At 38.2% G+C, this 21,182-nt stretch overlaps 2 protein-coding genes across 3 annotated transcripts in view; one reads left to right on the forward strand and one right to left on the reverse strand.

Annotated features, from left to right (window-relative positions):
* The window catches only part of drp2 (dystrophin related protein 2), a 518,740-nt gene that overhangs the window by 375,406 nt on the left and 122,152 nt on the right, over positions 1–21,182 (reverse strand). The window contains exon 1 of one of the 2 annotated variants that reach the window (XM_087992121.1): positions 4,476–4,598. The exons of the other annotated variant lie outside the window; for it this stretch is intronic. The gene's annotated coding sequence lies outside the window, so the exon portion shown is untranslated. Of the gene's footprint in view, positions 1–4,475; positions 4,599–21,182 lie in introns of those variants that run through there. 2 annotated transcript variants of the gene reach the window in all.
* LOC122557159 (ADP-ribosylation factor-like protein 13B) overlaps positions 17,926–21,182 on the forward strand; it is a 51,912-nt gene continuing 48,655 nt past the window's right edge. Inside the window, exon 1 of the mRNA XM_043704528.2 lies at positions 17,926–18,086. The gene's annotated coding sequence lies outside the window, so the exon portion shown is untranslated. The remainder of the gene's footprint in view (positions 18,087–21,182) is intronic.

Consider the following 21,182-nt stretch of genomic DNA (forward strand, 5'->3'; position numbering starts at 1 on the left):
GGAGATTGGATACAGATGGCCACCTCTTAGTGATTGAATACATGCAAACTGTGTGCCAGTGAATATCTGGCTGAATATTTATCCCGATGTTCAAATAAGATACCTGTCCAGCAAGATGTGCAGATGTACAGAGTCATTCCATTATATTTTGTTGACCCATAGGTGCAGTGTAGCCAGTTAGATTAGATTAGATTAGATTACATTACAGTGTGCAAACAGGCCCTTCGGCCCAACAAGTCCACACCGACCCGCCGAAGCGCAACCCACCCATACCCCTACATTTATCCCTTACCTAACACTACGAGCAATTTAGCATGGCCAATTCACCTGACTTGCACATCTTTGGACTGTGGGAGGAAACCGGAGCACCCGGAGGAAACCCACGCAGACACGTGGAGAATGTGCAAACTCCACACAGACAGTCGCCTGAGGCGGAATTGAACCCGGGTCTCCGGCACTGTGAGGCAGCAGTGCTAACCACTGTGCCACCATGCCGCCCACAGTTAATTGGACTAATACTCCAATAGCTACTCTAATCATCGTGATGTCAGATCACATGGCACACAGACCTGGTGAAAGAAGGTACCAGCAAAGCCCAGTTCTGTCATGTTTCGGTACATCACTTTGAATAATATAAAGGGCTAACATTAGCCTTGTACCTCTGTATGTCTCTAGCTCTTCAAAGCTCTTAACAATATTCCTACAATTAGTGCATGAGGCAGTCATGATGATCTGACTTCTGGAGAAAATATAGTCTATATGGTGTTGTTCTACTGAGTGCTGTGCGAAAGGCAGTCAGGCACAGTGGCTGTTGTAAGCTTGTGTGCTAGGAGGTAAAGAACATAGGTTGATAGAGAGACTCAGAATTTCCACTTCCATGGTATCGATGTCACACACAATGGTCATGATGTGCCAGTGGTGCCCATATGGAAGGAAATAGATGGTGTGACCAGCACACGTGTAGCTTAGACCTGCCAATCACTGCATTTCTATTGATTCATGAAATCTTAACAACAGAGTCTGAGCTTTCATTCACATTGTTTTAGCTCATATCATATTGCCCCATCAACATTTTGGGTATACCTTGGATGGGCAGAAGGCGAGTCTAAAAATGTGTTGCTGGAAAAGCGCAGCAGGTCAGGCAGCATCAAAGGAACAGGAGAATCGACGTTTCCGGCATAAGCCCTTCTTCAGGAATGAGGAGGGTGTGCCAAGCAGGCTAAGATAAAAGGTAGGGAGGAGGGGCGTTGGGAATACGATAGGTGGAAGGAGGTTAAGGTGAGGGTGATAGGCCGGAGAGGGGGTGGGGGCGGAGAGATCGGGAAGAAGATTGCAGGTCAAGAAAGCGATGCTGAGTCTGAGGGTTGGGACTGAGATAAGGTGGAGGGAGGGGAAATGAGAAAGCTGGAGAAATCTCAGTCCCAACCCTCAGACTCAGCACCGTCTTCTTGACCTGCAATCTTCTTCCCGACCTCTCCGCCCCCACCCCCTCTCCGGCCTATCACCCTCACCTTAACCTCCTTCCACTTATCGTATTCCCAACGCCCCTCCCCCAAGTCCCTCCTCCCTACCTTATATCTTAGCCTGCTTGGCACATGCTCCTCATTCCTGAAGAAAGGCTTATGCCCGAAACATTGATTCTCCTGTTCCTTTGATGCTGCCTGACCTGCTGCGCTTTTCCAGCAACACATTTTTAAGCTCTGATCTCCAGCATCTGCAGTCCTCACTTTCTCCTAGAAGGTGAGTCTACTCTGGTTATTTGTCAGCCTCCAGAAATTTGCCCAGATTTTAAAGGATATCAAGGTTAATCTGTGGACAATGGTGAACACGAGATGATGACAGTGCAAGATTCAACCTTACTAATGATAATTGATATTTCATGTTGGCATTCTATCTTCTTGGGGATGGGTATAATCAGGAAGAATTGTGATGCTACTGTTAAAAGTTGACATATGCAGTGGTAATTCACAAATAACTTGTTAATGAATTTGCTGTGAGATCCTATAGCGTTCTCTCCTGCTCTTCACCTGCCTTCCTCTGTGTTGAATCTGTCAACTCCTGGTCAGTTACTGCGGCACCAGCCATAGTTGTTGCTGCTGCTCCTCTGTCACTGTTTGTGCGATAGTGCCATGCCCACATTTCTCCTACTTTCTTCATCTGCTAGAGTTACTGCATGTATGAGTATGTCGCAATCTGTCCTGTACCTCATTTGTCTGCACAAAGCAAGGATTTGATCATCCTGAGGGACCACACAGATATATTCTACTAATTTCACAACAGCACTCCTCTCCCTAACCTCCCCCATTCCCCCCATCACACGCTACCATTATAGTTAGATGAGAATTTCTTTTTGTGAAGTGGAACTTATGACTAGGTTTGAAGAATTCTGCACAAGCAAAATACTCCTGACTGCATGCCTATGTTTACTGATCAACATATGTATTGGGAAAGTATATCCACTATTGGATGTAATCCTGACATTGAAAATCATTTATTAAATAATCAAATGGTGCTAAGAATTACATAAGAAAACAATTTAAGATCATCAGTCAGCATCCCAGTGTAATGCATTTGCACATGCTAGAAGCTATATATAAAAATTTATGGGACCCTGTCATATGTAGGCAGAAGGAACTTTTACTACAATGCACCATTTTCAAAAAAAGGGTCAGAGAGTCAGCCAATCTTTGCTGCGCCCCATGGCAATATCTGATCCACGAGAATCTACTTGCTTGGCCTGAGAATTAAGATTGACAGTTAACTGTTCTCCCTCATTTCCATGCCAATGATGGCACAGCCAATCAGAAGACTCTTCTCATGCTGTATATAATGACATCCCTTTGTTCAAGTCTGTTTCTTGCCTCCTAGTTCTGACTGACTGCAAAATGAAAAGCTTTCATCTTTTACATTCTTTTAGCAATTCTTAAGTTGTGTACTACCAAGCAATTATTTAAGATAATTTTAAGATATCTCAGAAACTTTTACAACTTGTCCAGAAGTTTATGGTGACCCATATATACACTGGGCGCAACACTCACATGCAGTAACAAAAATTGCATCTATTTAGGCTCTATCCTAGTTTTAAATGTCCTGGCAGGATTGTGACTTACACAAGTGCAACTCATGGCCCACCCCATTTTGTCTATCAGTGAAAATGGTTTTGACAATTCTTTCCTAGTGTGAAGAACAGACGGAAACACATTCTGAGAATCCATTTTTATTATTTACCTATAACTCCTGATCTTGTTGTATTAAAAGAAGCTGGCTTCCAACTAAGCTTATGGTCTGTAAACAAATTGCTAATGAGGAAAAGTTAGTCAAAAGGCTTTGTTGAGAATTCTCTGGAGGAATCTCCACCCTTCGCACAGAGTTCAGAAAATTCTAATTTGCTGTTCATCTTCACGCTGATCTTTCTCATTTCTAAAGGGGAGTTAACCTATAAATCTCCACTTTGTTCTCTCTCCATGTTGTAGAAATCCATGATCTTCAGACACCACATTCCAAATGATGATCCTTTTTCTGCATCGGAGTTCAACTTGGCAATAAAGAGGGCAGCGATGCCCACAACTCCACCATCTTAAACAATCTGATTCTGTTGCTATAGTAACTATTTAGACATTCTAATCTTCTTGTCTAAATCATACTAATATGTTCTGTTTTCTATCTTCAAAAAAATTTAGTCCAGAATTACCTACACTAATTCCATTAATTTTTCTAATTCTGACCAGCCAAATACTGCTCTTTGTTTCAGGGAAGGAGACTGATGTACACCAAGATCAGTAGTTTCTGAAAAACTGGCATGTGACAGTGGTACACTTATAACGGCCATCAAAGCTTTTTACTATGTGAAGTGGAGATTGAAAAGGTTCAGTGTGCTATGTAATGTGGTACTGGACTCAGTGTACATGAGATCAACCTTGTCTTAAAAGATCACTGACACTTGCCTCTCTCCTACCACCACCCACTCCTTATCCTCCCACTTCTTCACCTTCTGAGTTCAATTTTCACTAAATAGGTGGAGCAGCAATTCCTGACTGCCCAGCTAAGCAAATGTGGCGTTCAGACAGTGCTAAGAGTCAACAAGCTCAGGACAATGCCCTAACCGCAACACGTGAAAGATTTTTATTTGTCTTATACTAAGGAGCTGTTGCAGGCTTTGGGTGGTTGCTGTAAATCCATGCAGCCTATTTGTCTGACAAAAAGAATAAACATTTAAATAACCTACATTATGTGTACGAGAAAGAACTGACTAGAGAAGTATCTTATTATTCGCATGACTCTTTAACATAACTGTATGTAAGCCTTTCAGATTTTAAACTAAAAAGCTCAAAATTAATTCAAACAAATTAGCAGGTAAGTATTTCTGTGAAATAGCTTTCTGGACAAATTTCAACAGATTTCTCACAATCACAGTATATTTACCAACATATGGAAATACCTCGTCATTCCTTAGTCATGGTATAAAAGCCCCTTACCTTTTTTATTTTGGTCAGTTAAGGTGATACATTCTTTCCTGAAGCATGACCAAGAAAATTCAGTGTGGCTTCCATTGAGAAACAGCAGTAGCAGCAGATGGTTTGCTCAAAAACATTTGTACCTGTATATCTACATCACTGTCAGCCAGAATTACTGAGGAGCTCTCTGCAGCTCTGCCAGCCTGATTCACACACACTGAGCCCAGCTTTGCTGTGGAAAACCAGCAATGGAATTTCTCAATAGGACTGGATTTTCTTAATTTGTGCCAGTGGACAATGTGGAAAAATGTAAAGCTTTCACTGGCAAACTAAACTCTTGCATTCAGGTGATAAAGATGGAGCACTCCTCAGAGCAGTTAGAAATACAAGAATTTTGACCAACTTTAATATTTCAGGTGTAATTCTTATATTTTTGAAGGAGGCATTTCAAAGGAAATGTTAAGTTATCATATGATGCAACTGAACCCACGTTGGATTCCACCAGTAGCACAAGATGAGCTGAATTAAAGTGATCCTGGCTAAACAATTCTCTTATTTCTACTTTCAGTTCTGTGTTGCCTGTTTACCTGTGTGTGTATGTGTATGTGTGTGTGTGTGCTGAATTTCAACAGATGTCTATCAAGCCTGTTTAGGAGAACAGAAACATGATAGTATAGAGAAACCCATAAAACTGTGGCAGCATATTTCAGAAGTCAAAGAAGGAACTCTACTGGCAGATAAGGAGACTCATAAATTGGTAAATCCCTCTGCTGTTTATATTTATCTGGAAACCAGTTAGTCTATATTTGCATAATATCCTTGTATCTGGGGCCATCTACACTGGAGTACACTAAAAGCATCTCTGTTGAGCCTGATTACTTGAGATGGCTGAATTAACATTGTATTGATGATTATATCTCTACCAATGTGTTGCTTTGAAGAAGTTACTGAACTTATCACAATGAAGCCAACTGAACTAACAGTATTACAATAATCCTAAAGGACTGTGTGTTGTCCATGTAGAAATCAATAACATTTAAAAGAAAAGTTCAAACTTCTTGTTACAAGTATGATTTATCAGAATTTCATGTTTTAACTGACCAAACTGACTAAAAATATACAAATAAATATTTCCTTTTGTCAGCAAATCACATGATAAATAATAGAATTTTAATAATTATTATACATCACACTTCCTACGAATTGAAGTTCTTTTAGCAAACAGTCCAGAGTTTCTCAGGCTTCAAATGTATCACATCTTTTTATTTCTCCAGTTTGGTAGCTTCTAATCCTAGGATTAATTTTCCCTGTGAGGGTTAAAATGGAGGTCCCTTCTTTCTAGCCCAAACTGAATGAATCTTCCATCCACCTTTAAATCCTTACATACTCAGCCTCTTTATTCTGAGCACAAGTTCCCAAACATATTCTACATGGTGAAAAATAGCACTTTCTCCATTTCAGGTAGAAGACTAACTATCTTTCTCTGTTGCTCTAAGACTTCAATTCACACTACTGTCTGTGATATTCATTCTCTTATAAAAAAGCCGGTAACCTGATCTCAAAAGTAGCTCTTCCCCAGGGAGACATGAACACATCAAGGTAGAAATTCTAATTAGCTATCTTTGATTTCAACTCCTGTTCATCTTTGAAAGGAACTTGACAGTCTGCCACACAATTGTTTACAAACTGACTGCAAGACCACCTTTCTGGGAATTTGGGAGATTTTAAGTCTAGACACGGTAAACTCAAAATCCTTTATTATTGTCTTAAAGTTCAAATACTCAGTAAAATAATCGAAGCTTACCTTTCCCTAACAATTAAAATACCCAGGTTTATTGTCAGATAGAATTCAATTACTCTGAATGTAAAGATAAAGTCCCAAAACATCATATCCTTACAAACAGCATTTCCGCTAATTTATTTTTCTTCTGCATGAATTTCCAAGGTTTGTGTGTGGCGGCAAGTTCCAAAACTGAAAGTTAATGCTATGGATTGTACGTCACACCACTCATCGTGTGTAGACCCTTGGAGCTGCTTACGTTCCTTCTCAATCGCATAATGTTACAAGTGCATTGGGTGAAACATTGTCCTTTCAATTCTGGGATTGCAATTAAAGTTGAGGTCCAATGAAGCTTTTGGATTCAATTTGTGGTGCAGTGGAATGCATTTTAGATACTTACTAATTTCATTAAATGAGAAGCTCATTTGAAGAATCAGCTGAGACACAATGGGCTGAAGGGTCTTTTTCTGCTCTGTAACAATTCTGCAAACCTGGGCATAGAAAATCCTTTATGAAATGAGCTTGAACACTCTCAATCCAGTTCCTAATGTGTACAGGCCAACATCAGAATGTTATAATAATTGGCCTCATTAGCACCCTTAGTCAGAGGTGCCACAGAATGGCTAATGTGGGAAATGGAAAATTGTTACATTTATTAAATGGATTTAATAAGAAAAGCTGTTTTATAGCTGAGAGCACAATGCTAGGACAGCATGGAATGAGCTTTACTGCTTGATGCTGGCAGTAGGTGCCTGAAAGTAAAAGTGTTTAGTTCAACAATAATGCCTGGGAATACAAATCACGTAAGAACAAGTCAAAGTCAGATAGTCACCAGCAAGTATGTTTTTCTATTTCTAGGCCCCATTCTCTATTCTGGAGATATGTGTTGTTGACCTGTAATTCCATGCCTATCACCTACAGTCCTAAGTGTCTACTCCTCATTATGGAGATAGTGAGGACTGCAGATGTTGGAAAGTCAGAGATAATAAAATATGGAGCTGGAAAAAGCACAGCAGGTCCAGCAGCATCAGAGGAGCAGGCGTGTCGACGCTTTGGGCAAGACCTTTCATCAGGACTCAATGAAGTTGACTCTGAAAGGTCGACTCTCTTGCTCCTTTGATGCTGTTTGACCTGCTATGCTTTTTCTAACTCCTCACTGTGAGCTAGAACAGTGAGTGGCAGTGGCCTTGCGACTGAGTGATAGAGAGAAATCACAGCTGAGCTGAATACTATCCTCACCTTCTGTGCACACACATACTATTTCACTCTCCTATCCAGCTCAATGGTGATGATACAAACTGAAGAACCTTCACTGCTCTACAGCTGAGATCAGCTAATTTTGCACAATTGCTAGACTGAGCCTGGCACCTTCTGGTCTGTACAACTCTGTTTGCTCATTTAGGTTAGTGGGTAAATCAACAAAGCTATCAGGGCAGTTATGCTGACAATAATCATGCAATGGAGACACCTTAAAGTGATTAGACATTCACTTATCAACAAACTGTCATGTTGGGAGGCTATCAGTTATTTTACAGTCTCCTTGTGCATGGACATTAAATCTGCTGAATCTGATTACCAGCAATAATGTGACTCTTCTGACCACCAATGTTCAGCAAAATCCTGCAGCGGTTTATACAGTACAGTCAGTACTTAACTTTAGATAAGCGCTTGAATTTTATGTGAAACTGTGATGCAATTCTTCTAATTTTGGGGGGTAATTGCCTGCAAAGGTCTATGTTCAATGAATACATTTATCCCTTCCAACAGGAAACAATCATATGCCCTCAGATGAGCTGGAAAACAGATCAAACCTATTGATGGCACCTGCAAAATGTATGTTCAAGAACCAGCTATATCAATGCAAAACTTTGCTCAAAGAAGTCAGACATATAACATTATTTGCATATTTAATATTGCAATATATTCTCTTTCAACAACAGCAGTTCAAAATCATTAATTTTGCAAAAATTGTTCTAAACTTATACTTCGTTCAGAAGGTTTTGAGGAGAGCTGTCGGTGGTTGTACTCGTGATGCCATGGTTTTACAAACAGATTAAAGTTAGAATGGGCTCATCTATTTCGGACAGAAGAGTACATTCAATGAGCTGATGTGTAGCTCCTGTGAGAGGTAGGAGAGTAGAATTACACTAAGAAAGATCTCAATATTTAACTTTAGTGTTGCATATAACAGCAAGGTCAAATTAAAATTAAAGAATCTGTAACTGATTATTGAGAAGAATCCATCTGCTAACATCATGTTAGCAGAAGTCAATCTAATTAGTGTGTTTTAAACCAATCCACATATCTTTTGTAGAGACAGTTAAATGACTTAATCTGTCATATTTCTCTCATTCCCAGACCCAGTGTCACAGTTATTTTCTACATGGAAATATTCTTAATCATCCTTTTCAGATGGGAATAAAAATCATCCTGTTCAGAAAAAAAATCATAGAATCATGCAGCATAGAAACAGCCCCTTCGGTCCAAACAGTCCACACCAAACATAATCCTAAACTAAACTAGTCCCATCTGCTGTTCCTGTCCCATATCTTTCCAAGCCTTCCCTAATCATGTACTTATTAATGTGTCTTTTAAATGATGTAACTGAGTTTGGGATCCATCACTTGATCAGAAAATTCATTCCACACACGAACCACCCTCATGTGATTATAACACATATCTGCTTGGAAGGTGGGACTTGAATCCAGACCCTCTGACTCAGAGGTGAGGACACTACCTCTACACCACAACGGTCATTTGAGGTTTACCATGCATTGGCTGGGAAACAAACTCATTTCTTATTTATTTGTTTACAGAAAACTAATAGCCACCAGCTTTGTCTCCTAACCCTAAATAAAGACATAAATGTACATTAACAAAAGTGATTAACCGGACATTAATACACAAGCAGAAGTGATTTACAATTATCTAGGTTGGCCATTTTGCATAAAATATTGGTTGTGAAAGAGTTACTATGCAGACTACTTTAAACTCTATCTAATCTGATCGGGTAGGGAAGGGTAAAATATCTTAGGATCTTGAAAAGAATGTTATCCTTATAGTCTTGGTAACAATATTATTCTTACTAAAGTAACTTGCACCTGATTACTATCGTACAATAAACTACATCCTGTTCTTGTTACATTCTTCACTCACAGATCTATTGAGACGTCTCCACTTCCTCAACAGAACTTTGCTTTCAATGCAATAACATTCTGGAACTCCTTCTGCCTCAGCTTCAGTGTGAACTGTCCGTGTTAACTTTCTTAAGTGTGGATTTGCTTCCTGTGCCTCAATAACAAGGAGGCATGCCAAACGCTTCTTTTGAACTATCCTCATTTTTAAATAGATTTTCAGCTAACATCTGCTTGTGATACTACTGTGACCTCTGAAGATGGACTTTATTTAGCAATTGCTCTAGTCACTACACATGATGAAAACATACCCAGAAACTGTTCCTGCAATGGTTCCATCTCTTTAGCCTAAATTGGACTTTCTGTGAATATGGCCCAAATTATAACTTTCTGTCCTGCTAATCATTCCACAGAAGTAAATCACTCCCATCTATAGGTGATTGCTTAATTACCAAAACAAGCACTGATCCAGACAACAAGTCAGACCCCAAATGAACCTTGTACAATGGAATGAGAACATACTCTCTAATCTATCCCATTTACTAACTCTTTGGCCTGCATTGAACACCCTTGGAGGGAAAACTAAATCCCTCTCCAGCAAGAGCCCTTGATTTCCTTAATATTGCTAAAGGCTAAGATGCTCCATTTGAGGAATAAGGGTTTATCTTCCCTTTAAATAAAAACCCTTCATATCTCTCACATACCCAATGTGCTACTTTTGGGCTCTCAGCAGTGTTTACTTCCACTCTCTTAGTTGTAGTTAGTTTAGATCTGATCCATTCTTATGAGCCCTAATATGTCCCACAGACTTCCACCACAACTTCCAGCATTCTGTTTGAATGTGTCCCATCCTGTACAATGGGAAGACCTCAGCTTCTGATTTTCACCTCCACACTCAGTACTGTCTGTTCTGATCTGAGGAGGAGATCTTTTGACATTTCTGGGTATCAATTCCTTACCTTGCCTACCATCCACTCTCTCATTTTAGATACCACATGAATTTATGAGAGTAATGGAAAAAAGGTTTAGTTTTATGGATTAGCTTTATTGCAGCTTTATTGCTGCCTAATAACAACTGCAAATGCTTTCAGCCTCAATAAGGGTTCTCATTATGGAAAGTTGTGAATTTTTAAAATCTTTCAGGAGAATAATCTTTTTAAGAGCTATGTACATGTTTTCAGTTTCTAATGCTGATATCTAGTGTCAAAATTACTTTGCTGAACTATTTTGAATTCAATACAGGTTTGTCCCAGCTGTTTCCTTAAATTCCAAAGCCTTTACTTTCGTGGCTCAGGATCTAGATTGTGTGCAGCCAGTATAGTTTTCTTTACACTGTCATAATATCTAAAAAAAAACCTTCTCTTACAATGGGGCATAAGGTTCCTGCGCTTTTACTTATCAACTTATTCTGCAAAAGCAATGTCCTGTATTCTGATTTGTTTCATTGTTTTTCGAAATGACACAAAGAATGCCTCCATACCCTTTTTCTTAAATTTCAGTAAGGCCTGTGCAAACGTAATTTGGACTACAAATTATGATCAATATTCTCCCCATGAAGGCCTGCATCAGTATATGACATCTCCTGTTTCAAATACATCATTCTAAAGTGATATTCATATTCCTTTACTTTCCCTTTTCTTTACAGTTCTAATTCTAGTTTCTCATTTCCATTCTTTTCAATTCTATTTTCTTTCCTTATATTTTCCCTTTGGAATTCCATCTTCAAATGTATTAATTCTCTTTGTGCTCGAGCTGTTTTGATCTATCCAAATATATCTGATACTAATGTTTCACTGCTCTGAGAACTTGGTCTCTTTAGTATTTCTTTGTTATAACCCCAAGTGCCATGCTAGTACCTCCAATATTTCTGCCTTCATAGCTTCTACAGACAATGCTACCAGCCATTTACCCACCAATTGCCAAACAATTGGACAACTCTTCCCCCTGCAGAACCTCCCTTGCCATTTCCAGTGTTGTGGGTAACCAGAAGTTACCTTTAATTTAGTCTACTTATTAAGAAATGTCACAATCGAGTACTGAAACAATAACACAAATATTATTGTATGTAGCAACCAAAAGTAAGACCCCTCAAGTAAACAAGTATAAGCCTGCAACCCAACTTAGCTATTAACAATTAATGGTGAAATGGGGGGAGTTGCTGTGGGGAGTGTCCAGGGTTTGACCCTTGCGCAGTGTTGTTCTTTGAAGATCTGTTGTTGAATTGTGTTGGTATTCGATTCTTATACAGATTTTTGTCCTTCAGTCTCTGAGGTGATACATTAATGACTTTTTAAAAGCCATTTCATCCAAACTATTGCAAATTTGCAGCTTGCCTTCTTATCAAAAGTAGTTTATCTGCTTTTTGTTACATTTGGCCTTAACTGTCTATTTGTAGACACAGCTTTCCTATAGTTAACTCCTTAAATTCTTCTGCAGGGGAGCAGTTTCCTTGTGGCAATAAAGCATCCGATTTATCAAGCACATATCAAAGCAGTTTTGTTAATGTAATCTCACCAAGACATGACTAATTGTTTGAGTGTCCAGTTAACAGCTTGTCTTTGTTCCTTAACAATTTATTTCAGACAGAGTTATTGTTGTGTCTGATAATTTATCTTTTGTTGATACATTCAGTCCATGAACAGTTATTAAAGTTCTGAAGTCTATAATATCACAGCGGTGTCATGTCTTAAATGTAGTTCAGAAATTGTTGTTTCATTCATCTACATTATTCGCTAACACCATACCCAAATCCAGTTGCCTATGTTTTAAATCAATCCCAGATAAGACCCCAAATGTTGTTACACTTCTTTGGGGTAACACACCGAAAATCAAGCCCGCTATTCACGGAGTCATCACAAAAGTTAAAGACTTTTAAATTATCCATAATTCAGCCTTTTAGACCTAAGATGTTAGAAATACCGATCAGGTTTCTGTGCTTAATAAAAAATTATATTTAATGCAAATAAATAGATTCTAGCGAAGAATAAATCATTGTGAACCATTGACATAGAACTACTAGTTAAAACTTCAACCCACTTGTAAACACTTCTTCTACAGACACTCACACTATACAGGCAAAGGAAAAAATGGGTGTGATGGGTGGAGGGAAAAACTGAAAAGTCAGTCCAATGGTCACTGTACATCGGGCCCACTGAAGTAGTTATTTTGCCTTGTCAGGACATGCTGTTTGTTTTTCTCTTTCCAGATATTTTCACTTGCATGAACAAAGTACAAGATGGTTGGATCATACTTATAAAGTCTCTTACATATTGGTTAAGAGCCAAAACATAAAGCAACTGCTGAGGGAAAAAATGAACTGGCTTTCTTCAGGCTTAACGTGTTTCCTTTACTGCAAAGAAGAAACATCTTCTTCTCCACCAGGGGTCCAATGATTTCTGCCAGCATGTTCACCCAATATGTTCAAATGCTTGGGAGCCAATCATACAGTAAAGAGAAGGCTTTTGTTGCTGAAAAATGGTAACTAGTCAACAGACTGATCAACCACTTGTTGCTGATAACTGGTTACTAGTCAACAAATCAATCAACCACTTGTTGGCAGTTGGAACTCCATTTGTACACACCATTTTCGCCAAGCTCTTCTGGATGCCAGGCTTCCACTACTGCTTGAACAGTAGCTACGTACTGTACACAGTATTTACAATAAGCATCAGGTTACTTGATTTTAAAAGGTGCAGCAATTTTTACAATCCTTGGCTTGTAAAACAGTTCTTTTCCCAGTTCATTGAATAATCAAAACACAGAAAAGCAAAAAGACACAGTCTTCACATTGTTCTTGCTTTTATTTTAATATTTCTGCTCATTAAACAATATATAGTTTCAGACTGGATTTTGTGTCCTTTCAACATAAAATTTGTTAGTTGTTGGAGAGAACATGGTGGGAATCCATATCATTTTGCAGCACGTACCAAAATGAAAAGGATTAATTTTGTGTTCTTGGGCCAGCACTTCGCAGATGAGGTAACCTTTGGCTCATTGGTTTAAAACCTTCCATTTGGAAGAATTTCAAGAGAATAATTTGCAGTGATATTTTCTAAGTTGCTTGCAGTGACTTACCTACATTTCCTGGACTGCAAGAAAAATAATTGAATCACTTGTTTAAAAAATAAAACTGAATTCCTTTTATTAGTTGTAAGAATTTTAGAGATTGAAGAGAGGAAGAAAGTTTGTTCTTGAATAATGAAGAAGCCCTTCGCTTTCTAATTGGTGCACAAATGTGGTGGTCATGAGGATTGACATACCAAGTATTCAAAGGCCAGGGCATGGGGCAGACCAGTTGACGATCAAATGAAAAGAATTCAAGAAAATGTCCAATTAGAATTGGCAATCCGACAAGAGAAACCTTTCCAAAGGACAACAGGGCAATGTATTGAGCATTTTCTAACTGTAATGAATTGTGCACTTATATATTGTCAAAATCCTGCAAATGGTGCACTTATTAAGATCAAAACAAATTATTAATCCTTGAATAAATGGAAATTACATCTCAAGTACCAATATTCTTTGATTAGCGAATATAGTATATCTATTTTGAGACATCACCTACTGATTTTTCTATTTTAACAGAAAGGAACCAAACAAATACAGGAGCCACAGAAATGGTCAGTATAGTATATAACTGGAGTGGCTTACCAAAGTAGATTATCTTAGAGAAGAATATCTTAAGAGTTTCCATAACATAACTATACCTGATCTGGAGCAGAGTAGATAGAACTTTATTCCTAATCCATGTGGTGACTAATATGAGTGTCCCTCATTTGATACTTGGCATCAGAAATAGAAAACAAAAAATCCCTTCCTTAGTATGTCAATCTTTTCTCTTGTGAGTGAAAGCTTCACCCCAAAACTGGAACAAACCATGGCATCCCCTCTGCTCAATGTAACTGAAAGACTGTTAATAAACTACCAGGTTATTACTGAACACCTCTGAAAAGTTAGATTGGAGTGACATTGCTAGGTGACAGGTAAATCTTTCATATAGAAAGAAATTTTCTCAAAGGAACAGTGGATCCCACTACCAATAAAAAGTGATTATATAGAATTTAGTATGAATAAGCCAAAAGAGAATTTTAAACCACTTAAATTATGTCAAGGTTAATGCAGTCTATGGTACACATGAATATTACTTAATATTAATATTTAATACTGAATAATCTTTCATATTTGAAAGCACAGCTGCTCTGTTGACTGGAGACCAGGTACCAGTGAAAGTAAGAGATATTGACTCAGAATTCATACTCAGCGTTGAAGTAATAGCTTCTTGCTGACCTTGATGAAAACTGTTCACAAACACCTAGCAATCTCTGTGGCCTGAACTTTCCTTTTCATAACATCAGTTTGAATCTAGCTCTAAGCGAAGTCGATAGTTTGTGCTTCTTGAGTGTTGTTGAATTGGACTCATTTAGGCCAGTGGAGAGTGTTTTATTACAAACCCGACTTTTGCCTAGAATGACAAACAGAATTTAAGGAATCAGGAGGTGAGTTACTTGCCATAGTCTTCTCAGCTTCTGGTGTACTATTGCACTCAAAGTATTTTCTTGGCTGGTCCAGGTGAAGTTCTAGTCATTATTAAGCCCCCAGGATGATCATGATGGAGCTACAATGATGGTAAAGCCATAGAATGTCAAGTAGGGATGATTAGATTCTCTCTTGTGGTAGATTGTCATTTGGTGTGGCTCAATTCAAAAGTAATTATCACATTAGTCCAAGCCTATTATCCCAGTTATGCTGCATTCAAGTATTGACTGTTCCAGAATCTAAGGGGGTATGAATGGTTTCCCTGCATTCTAAGGTGACCTCAGCAATGTGTTGACTAGAGAAGTGTAAAATCATCAATAGCAACTTTTGGATTTCAAATTTAGCCGTGCTTCTGTGAATTCCTGAAATTGATGTCAGCATAGACTAATAAAGATAGGAAACACTGACAGTTTGTCGTCATTACTATCACAAAATATGGGTTACCAATTCCAGTTACTTTAGTGATCAATGCCTGACTCTGATTGCTGTAGATCAGGTTGTGTAAAGACACATAATCAGAGGCACCTAATAAATTTGACCTGCTTGGAGCTTACAGTATAGAAGGGCATTAGGAATTGTATTGAAAAACCACTAGTTATAAATCTTTCAAACACTGGCTCACAATTAAATAAATCTGGTTCAAGTGCTGGCTAATAATTAATAGTTGGGTGCATGCATATCTATTTCCAGGAATAGTGTCTCAGTCAGGAACCAAGATATGATTCTTGGTTGCTGGTATTCCTTAAAGTTCCAACTTCTGAACCCTGGAGGCATTGAGTATGACTTTTTATAAACGTGAGAATGCTTCATATTTTAATGCAGATGGAGAATAACGCTGACATTTATTGTAATTGATACCTGACTAGAAATCCTTAATTATATATTATTAAAGGATCTTTATTATATACCTGACTTGCCTTATCTCTTAGAATGAGTAGGGCATCTATATGCCCACATTCAGGAGGATGATTTGATGATAATTGTATTACTGATTATTTATGAAATTAATATAAATTGTCCTCATGAAAATCACCTACTAATATTTGTGATCAAGCAAATCTTGCATGCCCTGTAGTTTGACGATCCAATCAATTAATATGGCTGTTGTAAATAATTTTAAGAGCAAACAGTTTACAGGGCAATGTCTGCCTAAGAACTCTCCAGGAGGAAGTGCCTTTGTAATAGGAGGCAAATCTTGTTTCTCAGCCTTATGGCACCCTCTAGTGGAAAACCTTCATCGCACAATACGGTTTATTAATTATTTTTCATGGAGGATTATGAGAAAGAAATACATATTTTTTGATGTTCATTTTAATTTCTCACTCAAGATGCATTCAAAAGTTACCAGATTATTTTACCAGGGGCAAATAGCTTTCTTTAAAAACTGGCAGAAATTGATACAATGGATTGATTGAGTCTTGAGCATGTGTCATGATATTAAGTCTTAAATGTGGAGGCTCGCCATTCACTTCCCCCATTCTGAATTGAGCTCTTTGGTTAGTATTCAATGCCTGGACATTGTATCATGAGAACTAGGAGAAATTGGTTAATGTTGGTTTATTTTTTATTATTTTTGCCTATTCCCTGATGTGAGTTTAGGTTGGAAGGTGGACAATGCCAATTGAATTTCACTGGAATTGAAAAGCAAGGATAATGTTTTATTGGTAAGATTTCAAAAGAGTCACAAACTTCCTTTGCTAGATGGTGGAATCATGTCCATTGTGTAGAATAGAGTTTAAGAAATACTCATCCAAGTTTTTAAACTACGCTTGACATATCAGTGACCTCAGTAGTCATGTGAGAGAGATTGAGCTACAAGGTTGTAACTAGAGCAGCTTAGGAGAGAGAAGTTCACACTGTCATGTGTAGAGTGTGAATAAATACTGCTTGCACACACACCGTGAGATCTGCCAGAGCCTATCTGAAAAGATAAACCCATACCACTACTTAATGTGCCATCTGTTCAAGAGTGAGTTTGGTCCATTCCTCCGGGAAGAATCTTGGGGAAATTAGTCAAGTGCTAACTCATGTACAGACCCTTTGTAACTTTTCTCTGGTCAGCAGTCTGACTGACAACTTAGTCACAATAAAGCTTTTCATAATATATATAGGAAGCCTTCTCACAAAGTGAAATTCATTAAATGAATAATGGAATGAGGGAATCCTTTCAAAACATATGAATTTGCACTACAGGGGAAATTGATATAAAAAAAACATTTGAATAATACTTTAGATTTCAGCAAGATTTGCCAACCATTAAATATTACATCCTGAAAACTGATGTGGTGAAATCCTCAGTACCTTTAAAGCAAATGTGATTGAAGTGCACATACATGGTTGACTAAAATTATTGCTTAGATTCAGATATTGATATCATTCATTCTTATTGAATGTTTAATTCCTATGGAAACCAAAAAATAATTTTCACCATTATTATTTTATGGAATAACTTATGCACTTAGAAAAGAAAACTCCCTAACAAAACACTCATAAAAGGCTGAGGCTTAAAATGAAAGTATGTGCAAGTATGATCATTGAATTAATGTTCCCATTAATTTCTATAAGGAGCTCAGAAATTTGGAACATGAGTCAGATTCCAGCTCCAGTACTAGCAAGCTGTCCTACCCCTATTTAGTTTGGACTTGAAAAGGATAACAACCTATTGCAAGTGATGTAATCTAACCAATTGACCAGGCACTCGTCTGCCATTCACACAGCAAAACCTCTGCAGTAAACTAATGCCAGCAGATGTCACTAAATGGTTAAGAAACAGCCATGTGAGTGATTCTTCCACTTTATCAATTGGTTTTAATGCAGTCTACAACAAATGTGAAACACTTTCTTTAATTCAATAGCAGTAAAGAAAATAAAATTTCAAAAAAGATGCTCTAGAGTGCATGTCTGTTTGTGCGTAATTTCCTTCTTGCCCTCCCCCAGTGGAATTAAGATGGGAATTATTTAAATCCGGATTACAACTAGCACAGCAAGAAATGACTGAGACACATTTCAGAACTGTCAGACAGCAGGTTGCTTTTCTGCAGTATTTCCATGGATCCCAAATAATGAATGAATCTCATCTGTTTGAATGTACTCAGGTATAAGTTGGTCATCTCTTGTTTAAATTGAGCCCTGCCAATGAGCCTGTCTTCAGAGTTTTGACAACACAGTAGCAGTATGCAATAGGTGAGTTAACTTGATGTAACACTAGACTCACTTTCATCGAATTTAATAATAAGCTGCAGGTTTAACGCTTCAAGTATACATCCAAATTTCTATTTGTTTTATGTTGTATGGCAGAATTGTAATTACTTTTATTGTGAATGTCGCTGAATGAACATGATTCTCTGGGGGAAGGCATAATTAAAGTAATGTACCAGATAATTCAGTGTGTGGCATGGTCCAAATGATTTCACTGCTTGGAGGTTGGGTAACTTATATTTCATATTCAACTTTCCCACCTCCCTCACAAAAAAGATGGTTTCAATTTATAGACTTAATTTTACTTCAATAATTATTACTCCAATGGGGAAAAAAGGGTCACTGGACTTGAAACATTAACTCTGTTTTTCACTCTACAGTAGCTGCCAAGCCTGGTGAGTTTCTCCAGCACTTTCAGACCAAAATCGATTTGACCATTCAATGTTGTTAGTGTGATGATATTCTTCAGGAAAGCTTGTCACGTTTGCTAAGCAATGATCATTTTCACTTAAAAATAATTCAGGATATGTGAATCCGGCTCTTGATATTTTCATTTGACAAGAATACATGGGCAGGAAAGTGGAGTTGATATGCAAATGCAGTCATTTCTTTGAATGACAAAGCAGGCTCAAACAGCTGTTTCTCATTTAATGTTTTTCTTAATTTTAATCAACCCATTATGTCACACTTTTAAGGCAGGTGGACATTCTGACCGGGAGTAGGGACACTACTGCTGTGCCACAATACGCTGTGTATTGTTCTTGAGTCCAGATCATTAATTACTTTGAAATGCAATGCCTATTGGTTTTTGGTGAATCTGATAATCTTTGGTGCAGAGCATCTTCACAAAACATGCAATGAATTAAGCATGTGAAGCAGCTTTAGTTGTTAGAAATGTTATTGTTTTCAACTCTGAAGCAAAATAGCAGAAATAGAGGTCAAAATGTCAAGACTGTAATAAACACAGATCCATTTCTGCCTGACAGCACCAGCTCCATCTTTTTAATTTATGAGTCAGTGGTATAACAATAGCAAAAGTCAGAGGAGAGATTGAAGCAACAATCTTCACAAATGCTGAGCAAAATAAATGTAATTTTTTTTAACTGTCACAGAAAGAGATTCAACAACATTATTATCTTTAAAGGGTTGGAAACGCTCTAAGTCTTCTTGATGAGGGGTAACATTTTGTTAATTAACAGCATTCATCAGACCCGAAACCTGATTCAACAAAGTGTTCAACAAGGTTCCGCATGGTAGACTGGTGAGCAAGGCTAGATCACAGGGAGCACAGGGGGCTAGCCAATTGGATACAAAATTAGCTTGGAAGGTAGGAGATAGAGGTCAGTGGTAAAGGGTTACTTTCAGACTTGAAACCTGTTACTAGCAGTGTACTACAAGCATCGATGCTGGGTCCACCTCTTCTCATTTTTTAAAATAAATAATTGGAATGTGAATGTAGGAGACATGGTTAGTAAGTTTGCAGATGACACCAAATAAGGTGGTATAATAGCCAGTGAAAAAGATTACCTCAGATTACAGTGGGACGTTGATCTGATGGGCAAATTGGCTGCGGAGTGACAGATGGAGTTTAATTTAAATAAATGTGAGGTATTGCATTTTGGCAAGGCAAATCAGGACAGGACTTTTACAGTTAATGGCCCTAGGTAGTGTTGTTGTTAAAAAAAAACTTTGCAATGCAGGTGCATAATTCCTTGAAAATTGAATCACAGATAGACAGGTGGTGAAGAATGCATTTGGCATGCTTGCCTTCATTGGTCAGAACACTGAGTATAGGGGTTGGGAGGTCTGTTCTGGCTGTACAGGACATTGGTGAGGCCAGTTTTAGAATGCCATGTAAAATTCTGGTTGCCCTTCTATAGGAAGGATGTTGTTATATTTGAGATGGTGCACAAAAGATGTTGCTGGGAAAGGAGAGTTTGAGTCCTCAGGAGAGGCTGAATTGGCTGGGGCTTTTTCTCCTGGAGGCTGAAGGGCAACATTTTAGAGGTTTATAAAATCATGAGGGACATGGATAGGGTGAATAGCCAAGGTCTTTTTCCTAAGGGGGTGAGGGTATAGCTTTAAGATGAGAAGGGAAAGATTTTAAAAGGATCTGTGGGTGGTGCGTATATGGATTGGGCTGCCAGAGGAATTTGTGGAGGCTGTTACAATTGCAACATTTAAAAGGCACGTGGATGTACATATGAGTAGGAGGGGTTTAGAGGAATAAGGTATAAATGTTGACAAATGTGACTAGGTCAGACTGGGATATCAAATCAGTGCAGATGAGTTGAACTAAAGGGTCTGTTTTCATGTTGAATGATTCTATGACCTAAGTTTTAACTCTTAGCTTTTAACAGCTGAAATATAGTGGTTGGAGTACAGATTTGTATTGGCTTCAGAGAGCACACAGGGCAGTTGTTGTTATTTAATTTGGCCTGTTTGAACATGATGTAGGGACAGGTGGGATTTGAAAGCAAATCTTCTGGCTCAGAAGTAGGGACACTACCACTGCCACAAGACCCTTCATGATAGGACTGTTCTGTGGTGATGCTTTGAAAGGGCTTTCCTGAGATTGGAAATTGAAATGCTTTATTGACAGAGGAGTAGAGTTATTTAGTGGTTTTTAAGGTGTTTTGAATTCTCATGCCTGCCTCCAGTGTAGTTGTTATTATGGAAGGGAGAAGAAAGAATAGAGTATTATTTAAATAGAGAAAAACTGCAGGAAGCTGCAACACAGAGACTTAGGGTTACTTGTACATGAAACACAGAGAGCTGGCACAGACGTGTGGCAGCTAATGAGAAAGGCTAATGGTTTGTTGGCCCCTTTTACAAGGGATTGGAATAGAAGAGTAGGGAAGTCTTACTGCAACTGTGCAAGCTGCTGGTGAGACCATTTCTAGAGCACCATGAGCAGTTTTGCTCCCATTATTTAAAGGAAGGAAATCACTTCATGGGAGGCAATTCAGAGAAGGTTCACAAGGATGATCCCTGGTATGGAGGGATTGTCTTATGAACAAATGCCTAACAAGTTGGGATTCTATTCACTGAGGTTTAGAATATTGAGAGATGATGGATCTC

The sequence above is a fragment of the Chiloscyllium plagiosum genome, unplaced genomic scaffold (assembly GCF_037043375.1).
Source record: "Chiloscyllium plagiosum isolate Xiang-an unplaced genomic scaffold, Cpla_swu_hap1 HiC_scaffold_11, whole genome shotgun sequence".
Classification (NCBI taxonomy): Eukaryota; Metazoa; Chordata; class Chondrichthyes; order Orectolobiformes; family Hemiscylliidae; genus Chiloscyllium; species Chiloscyllium plagiosum.